Source organism: Schistocerca nitens, chromosome 4, assembly GCF_023898315.1.
Source record: "Schistocerca nitens isolate TAMUIC-IGC-003100 chromosome 4, iqSchNite1.1, whole genome shotgun sequence".
NCBI classification, from domain to species: domain Eukaryota; kingdom Metazoa; phylum Arthropoda; class Insecta; order Orthoptera; family Acrididae; genus Schistocerca; species Schistocerca nitens.
In genome coordinates this window covers 523744396-523757390 of record NC_064617.1, presented here as the reverse complement: position 1 = coordinate 523757390, position 12995 = coordinate 523744396, and the positions used below count along the sequence as shown (strand labels likewise).

The following is a 12995-nucleotide window of genomic DNA, read 5'->3' as shown; positions in this document are numbered from 1 at the left end:
AAGGTATCTCATTTATTAACTACAAGAAAGGATTCGCCGGCCGCGGTGGTCTCGCGGTTCAGGCGCTCAGTCCGGAGCCGCGCGACTGCTACGGTCGCAGGTTCGAATCCTGCCTCGGGCATGGATGTGTGTGATGTCCTTAGGTTAGTTAGGTTTAAGTAGTTCTAAGTTCTAGGGAACTGATGACCACAGATGTTAAGTCCCATAGTGCTCAGAGCCATTTGAACCATTTTTGAAGAAAGGATTCTTCGATTTCTTATTTTCTCATGTCAAGGACTGGAAGATTTTGTTTATTAGTTACTGGTATCCACTATATCTATCTGGGTAAACATGAGCATCGTAGAAATCTTTGCATGAGGGGACAAGATTCAGTAGTTGCTAGTTTGTGTATAACGTATGCTCCATGAGTCTGAAGGCATGTGATGCCTCAAGAACTGTATTCGGCAAGAAGCACATACAAAAATTATTCCGCGTCAGAAGTTTGGTAGTTCTCTTCTCAGTATTTTTAAAGTAGGTTACTTTGATGCCTGAACGATAAGCATATTTCCATAGTATACGCAAGGTATAGCTTTTTATGGTATTAATATGAATAGGTATATCAGCTGTTTAATTCAACGATCTAAAATTACATTCTCATATGATTACATTGAGGATATCCAAGGAGTTATGAAATAAAGCTTGAAAATATTTACAAAAATATTTTTTTCGTATTCTCGCATGTTAAGCTGAAAGTGAAAATTATCAACCTGAAAAAGGAAGAAAAACTAGAACTACTGAAAAAATCCTGCTAGATATAATAAAAAATGCCACATTAATACTCCTCGAAGTGGTAGCAGGAAATAAAATTTGAAAAACGATTGTGAATCTCTGATGCCACAAGCCTTTGACTTATTATAAAACTTCAAACCTCTTCAGATTAATGGATTTTTCCATTATTTTAAGATTTATTTTTCTTTAGTAGCAAACTGTGTAGCTAAAGTTAAACAAAATGTGTTCAGAAAGCTAAGTTTTTTAGGTTGGTTAGGTAAAGTGTAGTCCAGGGACAGTATGCGACTAAATAAACGTGGAAAACCTCCCAGAAGCATCCATAAATTGTCTTTTAGAATCAACTTATAGCAGCTTGAGACTACACGTAGTTACTCGCCATCTTGACAGTTTGTTACGTTACTGTGCAAAGTGTCAACTGGAATGAAGAATTCGTAGCTCTGTGCGACTACATGTGGCACTGTGTTGCACTCGATGACTTTAGAAGGTTCTAATCCTGCAGAAAACATTATTTCGACCTTGAAATTTCACAATGTTTTTCCTCACTCATCGCGTGAAGAATAGTATTTTCTTTTTCCTATTGATGTTCTTGGGACCGCGGGTACAAGTACACACCCACAATACAGCACGGCTGTGTTCTTCCGACTCTCCTATAATAGCTCTGTCGTGTAAAATTTGATTCAAAATTAGCAAGAGAAGGGGGTGCCCTTATGGGCATTTAGTGGACGGATAACCGGCACGTAGACAGCTGTATTGTTTATGCGTTGAGAATCGGCAATGGAATTTGGGCTCAGGGTTTTAGAGCGTCTTCTCTCTGCAGCTCGGTAAGTGATAAACAAGCAAGCTACAGAAGAGATTGAAGACAATGTTTCACCACTGTTCTGTAATGGTTTATATACGTCTTGATTTCAAATCAGCGCCGAAACCGCAGTTGCATGATTTTTCGTGAACAGAGTGATATCTAAGAAAACCCAAGACATTTAATGATGGCTAAAACTGCAGTATTTCTCGTCGTGTTAATTCTGCTCTGAAAGCGATTGATAGATATTCGAGAAATTTCTGTAATGGTTAAAACGTTTGCATCCGGATTACACGAGGAGGCAAGTGTCCCCTCTCCCTTCCCCCCCCATCCCCCATCCCATCCGTTGTGGACACGTATGCAGGAAATTCAGTCCAAAGGCAGGTCGGACAAAGGCAACGTGTGCCACCTTCAGGACGATGCCCTGTAAAGCAAAGCGGTGTTCCAACCAGCCTTGGCATTACTTTTAACGTGAATGTCAAAACTGCATAAGTGTGACTGCTCTTGAGGAAAGAAGAGGAAGATCGATGAGACGCTGGATGTTTACCGATGTCTGGAACGAACGCAATTTCACCGTTGGCTCTACGTAGTTACGAAGTTAAATACGGGCAAATATTGGTAAGAAGTCCTCTTTGACCTCCCTCCATTCATCCAAGAGTAGATTTTCCACGGACCATGGCCTCCACTTATTGTGAGATTCCCGGTTGCTCACATAGTGACGGCCTGCCACTTCGTTCTTCATCATTGAGACTCGTTTAGTTGCACTGACGGAAACTATGCGGCCCAAGTACTGTGTTATAAGATTGTACTCTATTTTCGCTCACTTCTGCCACCTCAGAACTGACAGCTGCAGCGTTTTTCCCATTCAATAGCAGAAAACGGATTACGGCAGGAGACTCCATTTTAACCCTAGATTACCATCCCCACGTAAAATTTACGATTGCAGGAGGCTATTAAATAAGATTTTTTGTACTTAATTTGGTGTGCAACATACTGCTGGGGATTAAACAATGATAATGAGCAAATGTATAGCCTATACGTTGTAACTTTCTTTGAATAAAATTTGGAGTAATAACCTGTACAATAGTTTAGTAGCAGTGTATAACTGTACCCTCCTTAGTCTTCCGGGGTTATCAATGTGCGCCGGTGCTGCAGACATGTACTTGCAAACAAATAAAAATTACCTAACTTTAATCATACAACGAAATTTAATCATACAACACAATAAAAAAAACAGCCCCAACTGTTTCCCACTGCAAATTCCGTAACGCGTCAGCGCGACTTGGCAATCTCAGGCAGCGCTCTGATGACAGGACAAACCGACCGCTGCGTTGATACGTGTAAGCAGCTCGGTTTACTGTGTTTGTTTGAGATTATAAATGCTTTCTGAGCCTTTGCTGACTGTTTCTCTGCCCTTCGGTTAAGTCCGGAACAAATAATAGTCTTCTTCATCGTCTACTATACACTAACATGACAAAAGTCATGGGGTGGCGATATACACATATACAGATGGCGGTAGTATCGCGTACACAAGGTATAAAAGGGCAGTGAATTGGCGGAACTGTCATTTGTAGTAAAGTGATTCACGTGAAAAGGTTTCCGACGTGATTATATTGGCACGACGGGAGTTCACAGACTTCGAACGCAGAATGGAAATTGAAGCTAGACGCATGGGACATTCCATTTTGGAAATCGTTAGGGACTTCAATATTCGAAGGGCCACAGTGTCAAGAACGTGAAGAGAATATTAAATTTCGGGCATTACCTCTCACCAAGGACGACCCAATGGCCGTCGGCCTTCACTTAACGACCTAGGGCAGGGGCATCTGCGTAGAGTTGTCAGTGCTAACAGAGAAGCAACACTGCGTGAAATAACCGCAGAAACCAACGTGTCACGTACGAGAAACGTATCCGTTAGGGCAGTGAGGCAAAATTTGGTGATATTGGGCTATGGCAGCAAACGATCGACGCTAGCGCCTTTGATAACAGCACGATATACCCTGCAGCCTCTCTCCTCGGCCCATGACCAATTCGGTTGGACACTAGATGACTGGAAAACCGTGGCCTGGACAGCTGACTCCCGATTTCAGTTGGTGAGAGCTGACGGTAGGTTTCCAGCTCGGCGCACACCTCACGGAACCATGGACCCAAGTTGTAACTGTGCAGTCTAGTGGTGGCTCCAAAATGATGTGGACTGTGTTTACATGAAATGGACTGCATCCTCTGGTCCAACTGAACCGAGCATTGACTGTAAATGGTTATGTAAGGCTACTTGGAGACCATTTTCAGCCATTAACGAACTTCATGTTCCCAAAGAGCGATGGTATTTTTATGGACGACAATCTGCCAAGTCACCAGGCCACATTTGTTCTAGCCTGGTTTGAAGAACGTTCTGAACAAATCGAGCGAATGATATCACTACTAGCCGGCCGCCGTGGCCGAGCGGTTCTAGGCGCTTCAGTCCGGAACTACGCTGCTGCTACGGTCACGGGTTCGAAATCTGCATCGGGCATGGATGTGCGTGATTTCCTTAGGTTAGTTATGTTTAAGTAGTCCTACGCTCTAGAGGACTGATGACCTCAGATGTTAAGTCCCGTAGTGCTTAGAACCATTTGAACCATTTGATATCACTACTGAGATAGCCGGCTTGAATCCCAGTGAACACTTGCGGTACATAATCGAGAGACCAGTTGGTGCACAAACTCCAGCAAATTCACAATTACGGGCGGCTATAGTGGGAGCATGGCTCAGTATTTCTGCCGGGGTCTTTCAACGAGTTTGCTTGAACACTCTTCCCATACAATGCGTGTAGACTAAGTAGTTAATGCACTCTACGTTTCATTCTCTGGGGTAAGAAAAGTGCGCAACGTATTTAAGTTTCACGTCTTTGCCGACACACAACGCCCTATCCTGTTGGAGTGGCCCAAAATTCCTGCTCCTATAAAAACCCGACTTTGCAGAGTGTTGCGCTCTTGCCTCCGGTTAGGTGTGTGCGTCTCTCGCCGCCTTCCACAGTACAGGGCTGCGGACTGTCCAGTTCCAGGCGCTGCGCGGCGGTTGGCGGCGCGCACAGAGCTTCCGATTGGCCGCGCTGCCGTACACAGAACCGCGATTTATGCGACAGGCGCGCCGCCGCCGGCAGTGCCCGTGATTAATTGTCGCAGCCGTGAAAAGCCGCTCCCGATACGCCCGGCGCAAAGGCCTGCGCGCCGCGAGGGCGCTACGCTCGCGTCCCCGTGACAGAACGCGTTACGTGACCGCAAACGGCTTTCTTGCGCCGCTTTTGGTATGCTCTCCATCATTCGCGTGACCACATTTATAAGATTCCCGCCGGAGACGGGAGACCCCTTACCGACAACCGGACAGCGGGCGACGGTTGCCGCATACCGAAGAGTCTGCGCCCGGAATCCTGTAACGCGTTGCAGGCTAGGTTCATAAAATAGTTCCCGCCACTTTGCAAAAGTGGACTGTAGTGTTAGAGTCAGCTCACGTGCATGTGACCGAGCGTCGTGCTAAGGCACCACTCGCGCCACAGTCGTCTCCCGATGGTCTGAAAATGCTCTCCCATTTCTTAATCCCCACTGAGACAGTCCAGATAGTGTCACTCTGAATATCATTCACCTTCTTCAGCTTGATATGGCATACCTGGCGAAACTTATGGACTCTTTACCTCTTCGCACTGAAGCCATTAGCGCAGTATTAGCGTGATCGGCTTACACGAACTCCGCTACTTTTACCTGCTCGACGCGCGAACTCCACAACTTGCCTAAGACTGCCCTTAGGCCCAGTGCGCGAACTCCACAGCTCGCAGAAAACTTGTGATTTTCTCTTCATCTCCCTCCAAAGTCCATCAGTAGGCCATATTTTAGAAGTAAACCACTGTTAAGCTAATCTGTACTACTACATTATAATCACAAAATTTATGAAATTCTTAATAATGATCTTAAACACTCCAAGAGAAAGATGACGAAAAAGTGGTTAAAGGAAAGACATTATGCGAATGGATCTCGACAAATAAGTTACACATTGTTATGACAGGGCAAGCAACGTTTATTGAACGTTGCCCTACACTTCACCAATACTCTGTAAACAGCAGTCGGAACATTCTACCAATCGGTCAGATCCTCGATCACAGAAATCCTCTTTGGTTACGAAGCATTCAAGAACTGTTATGTGAACGTCGGCACCGTTGGAGAATCTAGGACCTGCGTTCGCTGTTGATAGGCTTCCTTTCCGATCAATGCCATCCAAGTCTCTGCGCCTTTGGTTAAATTGTTGGTAACAGCGCACTATGACTGCACGCGGCATTGTATTTCGTCCGCATACCGCCAGCATTTCGCTGTGGATGAGAGTGCAGTTTAGACGTTTTTCCGACGAGAATGGCACTTTTCCGCGCACGTTAACTTTGAAGTACACGTCCAGTTGCCGATTCATTTGGTTCGGACACTGTGGTGTGTTGAGCCCAAGGCAGCACAAGTGTGTACACAGGGAACCAATAACATGTCTACTCTCTTCTGACAAGGCGCCACTCTTGTTGCTCGATACGGACTGTGTGGCAGGTCTCGGCGGAGGTTCCAGTCCTCCCTCGGGCATGGGTGTGTGTGTTTGTCCTTGGGATAATTTAGGTTAAGTAGTGTGTAAGCTTAGGGTCTGATGACCTTAGCACTTAAGTCCCATAAGATTTCACACACATTTGATTCTTTTTTTTATGTGTAACTTACTTTTTGAAGTCCCCTCGCACAATAACGACAGAGTCTTCCTCTACTCTTCTCATAAATTCACAGAAATGTATGTTTAGTTGTGAGTCGTTACAAATAAGGAGTTAAAACGGGAAAACTCGCGCACGCATATGTTATCATAAGAGCAGAGGACTCGTCTGCCCAAACAGAAGAAGAGAAACATTCATTTTCGTCGTCAAGATAATTTTCTGTGAGGTAGACAGCGAACTTTGCGAGTAACACATCTTCAGGATTGATGCTCGTTGTATTACAAAACGTATCTCCTACTTCTTCATGTTTCAAATAAGAAACGGAGAAGCTGTGATGAGAAAACTTCCGTTTTTGACACTGTGTCTTCTTTTTGCTGCATTTGCTTCATTTTGCTGTCCATCGCTTATTCTGAAGATGGGTCACGAGTCAATTGCCTACGCGCCAAGTACATGATCGCTGTCTGTCGTAAATATTTTGGCATTAGAGCTGCTCTTGTTTCAGCATATCCAGCCTTTTTCATCAATAGATTTCAGCTTCCTGAAAAGCATGAATGTGATTTTTGTTGTAAATATATGTCTCTCCCCTTTACTTTAACACAACTTTTACGTTATGTCCAAGAGAATTTTCCAGCAAGTTTTTCGGTTTCAGGTTTAGTGTTACTATACTCATCTCTACTGGCAGCTACAAGCTTCAGGTGAGGTTGCCGAGCGCGCTCGTTCGGCGGGAAACGTAAGGGCAAGTTTGCGGAACTGTGTAGGAAGATTTGTGACCCCTTCTCGTCCTTTCCGTGCTTGCGGGTCTCTGTCTTCTGGGGACGACTCCTTCTTTCTCAGGTGTCCTTATTACTGGAATGAATAAGGATACAAGACCTTGCTGGCGTGTAACTTAACATTCAATATGGAGGCTAATCCTGAAAATTCTCAAAAGGTACATAAATATTGAAAAATTTTAAAAAATGAAGGCAATGGCAGAGGAGGTTATTTTTGTGCGTTTTATTTATAGTTAGGCTCACCATGATTTACGCTGGAGAGCAAATGTGTGTACCTCATAGCGAACTGGAGAACTGATTCCCTGATCTCCCGGGAGCGCTGCGGGCGCATTCGGCGGCAGGGGTCGTTTACAGAAGGCCGCAGCCTCAGAGGCCCGGCGTGCGCCGTGGCCGGCGCGGCGCTGTGGACGTGGGCGGCGGCGGTCGCGTGCGCTCCGCACGCTCCAGGGCGGCTGACCCGGCGCCGGAACTGCCGACCTCTCCCCCTCCCCCTCCCCCTCCTCCCCCTCATCCACTACCACACGACGTCTGTAGCGCCGCTGACGTCAGCAGGCGTGCCGACAAATCCGCGCCGCGATTCCGTCCGTAGCGCCGCCAACGGCCATTGCCGAGTCGCCCACTCGCAAGGACGATTAATGACCCTACAGACCGTGCAAAAAAGCGTCTGCTACTACGAGCGAGGTAATAAGGAAATGATTACATTCATTTGTGTTTGAGGAACTGTTACGAAGACACTATACGTGTTAGACGCCACAGTCTCGTAACCGATATATGGGCCTGTGTGTCCATATTAGTCGTCGAAATTTCCTGGCAAATTAAAACTTGTTGCCGGGCTGGGACTCGAACTTGAAACCTTGTCTTCCGCGAGCAATCCTGTTTCCAGCTGAGCTACCCAAGCATGTCTCACGAGCCGTCCTCCCACTTTCCAAAATCCACAGAAGTTCTCCCGTAGACCTTTGTCGCACTAGCACTTCTCCAAGGGGTGTCACTGATGAGAAATCTATTACGTAAGCGATGGGCTCTGTCAAGTAAATGGTTTATCTTATGAGGAAATTATGTCTTATAACTACATAGTAATGACCCAAACATCTGTCAACACAGTCTGACTTCGGTAAGAGGAGAAAAATGTGATACATGAGTAGCACATATCTACATAAAATTCAAAACGAAAGGATATTAGGCATATTACAAGGAAGTGAATAATAACGAACATGAAAAGTGTAATCACTAGATCCTAAATGTTTAAAGTGTGGTAGTGAACAACTTATATTTGTTCACTGTGCGATGAGATGAACCAATGTAGTAGTCACAAACATAAAACATGAAATACAGAATCCTTACTTGCAATACGACTTAAGCTCGGTTGAATGACGATTTCGTCTGTAAGATTTGAATGTGTATGGTTTATCAACTCATACTAAACACCTCTTGATATCACTTAATTTGAAATAGTTTGTGAGACATCAATAAATGTACTACTGAAGAATCAGCCACAGCGTTATTCCAAAGACATGTACTTTGCAGTCTGAACTTAAATGCTTTCTAACGGCATATTGATTAATAAAAGTGGAAGATATCATCTCAGAAGTGAAGTATTTAGTGATACTTATCAACTGCAGCAGAAATCGAAGGGGGAAGTTGCCTTCCATAACACGCGACCACAAAACGCAGTGCGCTAGAGGTTGTGCCATCTCACACTTATATAATCAATAAATGGCTCAGGAATGTAGAAATAAAATATTTTAATCGAATTTAAATGGTATTAATCACCCATCATCGTAAGAAGAATGAAGCACGTGAGTCCCTGACATCACAGAGACACGTGATCCGACAAGCACAGTATAAAACCACCGCATGAAATCATTTTCGTACACGACTCACAACAGATAATTAACTAAACTGAGAGAAAAGTGGCTGAAATGCTCATACTGTGTTTAGATTTGAGTGACAAAAGTTTGATGATGTAGTCACGTTCACATCTAATGGCTCACAAAAACATGCAACGTTAACAACACCGCACTTAACGAGTACATAATACATTTCCGCCGGCCGCGGTGGCCGAGCGGTTCTAGGAGCTTCAGTCTGGAACCACGCGGCTGCTACGGTCGCAGGTTCGAATCCTGCCTCGGGCATGGATGTGTGTGATGTCCTTAGGTTAGTTAAGTTTAAGTAGTTCTAAGTTTAGGGGACTGATGACCTCAGCTGTTTTAAGTCCCATAGAGCTTAGTCATTTTGAATACGTTTCCGATATTCGTAGCAGGTTTACCAATACCAAACCAGTGAAAATGAAGCCGTAGAAGGTGAACATCTCACGAACGATTCAGTAGTATGCCTTTGCACACAATTTCTTCAAATATCATAATATGTGGAACAATCTAACCAAGAAAACTACAAGCTCGCGGCGACCACATTTGACACCACGCAGCTATGTTCACGAGACTCCCGAAAACAAGTGCGTACTTGAAAGCAACTCGAGACAATGCCTACCAGCCGCCTAAGCCAGTTCCCCGGAAAGGTATGACCAAAACTTTCACAAGCATCGCAGAGAGAGAGACACTCCAAATATCATGATTGTAGTCGATACTGATAATAGAAGCATCTTTGTGAATTATTTGTAGACGCTATTCCAAGAGATAAAGAAGGAATCTGACTGAAATTTGATAGTGGTGAGTTAACAGGCGCCTTTCAAGTGCAGCTCCCGAAAGGTATACTGGAATATTGCTGCAAAGTTCTAAAAATAGGAGAGACGTATTCTGGCAGTTCGTCGTGACTTGTGCTTGCTTAGCTCAGACAGAAAGAGCATTTCTCCAAAGCAACGTCTTGGATTCGTGTCCTGCTCGGACACACAGTTTTAACCTTCCATGAAGTCATAAAACAGGGCATAATCCGCTGCAGAGTGATGATTAATTGTGGAAACAACCACCCAGCCTATAGCTAGGGCATTTCTTCGCAGTATCCTTCCTTCCAGGAGCACAGGGGGTATGAAGTAGAACTCTGAAGTGTGAAAGGGAGGAGAGAGATTCTGGCGGAAGGTGTCGTGCTGATTAGCTCACTCGGTAAGAGCAGTGCCTGCGAATGGCAGGGTCCAGGGTTCGTTTTCGCTTCCGGAACAGTCTAGATGTGTCTGCAAGTTTCAAAACAGCGGACACTCCGCTGCACGGAGAAAAATTCATTCTCTCTAGAATAGTCATTATTCTGCGTGTACCAGTTTGGACAAGAAGAGAATAGAAGCTTTCGAAATGTGGTGCCACAGAAGAATGCTGAAGATAAGGTGGGTAGATCACGTAACTAATGAGGAGGTATTGAATAGGATTGGGGAGAAGAGAAGTTTGTGGCACAACTTGACTAGAAGAAGGGATCGGTTGGTAGGACATGTTTTGAGGCATCAAGGGATCACAAATTTAGCATTGGAGGGCAGCGTGGAGGGTAAAAATCGTAGAGGGAGACCAAGAGATGAATACACTAAGCAGATTCAGAAGGATGTAGGTTGCAGTAGGTACTGGGAGATGAAGAAGCTTGCACAGGATAGAGTAGCATGGAGAGCTGCATCAAACCAGTCTCAGGACTGAAGACCACAACAACAACAACAACACCTGTTGGAGCTACGACTTCATGTGGATCGAACAACAGTTGAGAAAATCCATGGAGCCTCTACTTCATAGACAAGTGGAAGAGAAGAGTGGCATTCAATAGCTAACATCCTGACTGTCTTTATTGCGGTAGAGCTGATGGTGATGATGTCATTGAAAGGCGACACCAAGTTCGACGAGCCTGTTGGTGCCTCTCTATAGCTATACCCCACTATAAATGGTGGAACATCCAGTATTGTTGCTGCGCCTCATGATCACCCTGGGAGACCACGTCACTCTGTTGTTATCGATGGGGTGCACATACACCGTTCTGTCCGAAGCAACCACACATACTGCCCGTACTATGCTCACGTAATTGTTTATTCTGTGTACTGGTTCAGAGTGGTCATTATCCGTAGCTCATAAATACTTCATGCCTGACGGCTGCATGAGAAAATTCTAGGAGACAACATTTCCATGATGCTCCTACTAGAGCCTGGAGTAACATGCGCGTTGCTACTGAAAACTGGAATTCGGGAGAGAAGGTTAAAATTATAGGGACCAAGGCGCCGTCGACTGTTAAATCATTTATTTATACAACCAGCTCTTGCAGTTACACCCGTGTGTGCATTGTCAAGTGTGCTTTATCGCATGTCCAAACATTAAAAAATCTGACTTGTAATCACATCAAAACTTTTAAAGAAATCTTCCATGTATGCTGTGATGCGTGCCACACCGACGAAATTACGAGAGTCGGTTGTACACTTTTGCAAGCGAAGGCGACTAGTAGGTCATTTACAAAATTCAGTATCCGTTTGAAGAATGCCACAGCATGCAATGGATGCTGTCTAGCAGTGTACCCAGAACCATTTGTCTTTAAATCTTCGAACTATTTCGTTGTTTCCCCCTCTCTCCCTTGCTTTCAGTTTTAATAGCTTCGAGTACCGTTGTTGCCAATTTTTTCTCGCATATCCATATAATAACAAAAGCTACAACAATGTGAATATAGGAACTGTTCTTATGTATATGAAAGTTTACTGGCTGGTTAGATACTATATTTCCAGAACTCACACAAACTATATTCCCAACCAAGTACATTGTAGGTAAGGGGTATGTATTATAGAGTGATAGCATTAGGATGTTTGGTGATCAATAAACTCAGTTTTCTTATTTGTGTTTTGTAAGAAATCGCCCTTCATTACCTCGCGCCTCCATGATTCAAGAATATAATATGAATCTAATATCAGCCTGATGCAATGACAGTCATCTGTTCCGCCATCGCCATGCTTGTTGATGAAGCTCTGAAATAAATGTGTTATCTCAGGCTATATGACAGAGCGCGCGCCTGTGTGTGTGTGTGTGTGTGTGTGTGTGTGTGTGTGTGGTTCTTTGGGATGAATAATCATGATCCTTAATTACCTCATTACTGTCACCATTATCTGAAAGATGTACTTGTTGAGTTTAAAGTAACAGTATTGTCAGTAACATTGTTATAATACACTAAGTTGGCATGTAATGGAGAATAAGTCTTAAGCGTTAGTTTTGGCTCCTTACTTTGAGAGGTGTGCTTAGTTAAATTGTTTTAAAATAAAGTATTCGTCTTTCATTTAATCTTACGAAGAAAATCTGATTTTGTTTATCAACGTCAAAAGTAGCTGTTTGAGGAGAAATGATATTTGCTCAGTGTTCATTTTGCTCAATGGTCATTTTGTTCAATACTCATACGCCTTTTGTCTTTTCTTTACAGTTGCATTAAGCCCCCCAGAGCCAATGGTTCTTCGCTGGGACTGCGGAGACACCCAGCTTGCCTGTACTTTGGCCCAGGGAGCTGGCAGCAGCTGGAGCAATCTCCCTGGGTCGACTTCTGTCTTCGGCGCTTAACCGCTCGTCTGCTTACGCACAGTGAACTCAACTTGTGATGGACTAGAAGTGAAGTCTGAAAATGAAGTCTAGCACTGTTCTCTTGTGGACTCGTTTCCGAATACATAACAGATTCAGCCCCGATATTCCTTAAAGTTCTGCTAACTTTGTTCAACTTCTTAGCCTGTATAAAGTTTCTCGCACCTTACTAAGTAAGTCGTCTTATAAATAAAAAGCTATGTAGAAACTAGAAAAATGATGACTTCAAATTTTTTCTGTTGTACACTTGACGATTTATTAATAACAGTTACTTTATTTTCTTAGAGTAATGTGTTTTGTATATCTTTTGTTCCATTCCTCATACCTGAAAAATGTTCATCATCTCCTTTATTACTGTAATAGAGCTAAAATAGTTTTCTAGCGAATACTCAAAGGCATTTTACTTCTACATGATGTCAAGAAATTGCTTGTACCACATTACAAGGTCGAATTTTGACAAAGAAAAATATACAATTTTATGTAGT

The 12995-nt window shown here is 43.9% G+C and overlaps 1 protein-coding gene across 1 annotated transcript in view; it reads left to right on the top strand.

Moving 5' to 3' along the window:
* LOC126252028 (uncharacterized) overlaps positions 1–12729 on the top strand; it is a 130721-nt gene extending 117992 nt beyond the window's left edge. Inside the window, exon 2 of the mRNA XM_049952814.1 lies at positions 12359–12729. The gene's annotated coding sequence lies outside the window, so the exon portion shown is untranslated. The remainder of the gene's footprint in view (positions 1–12358) is intronic.
* Positions 12730–12995: the final 266 nt, after the last annotated feature.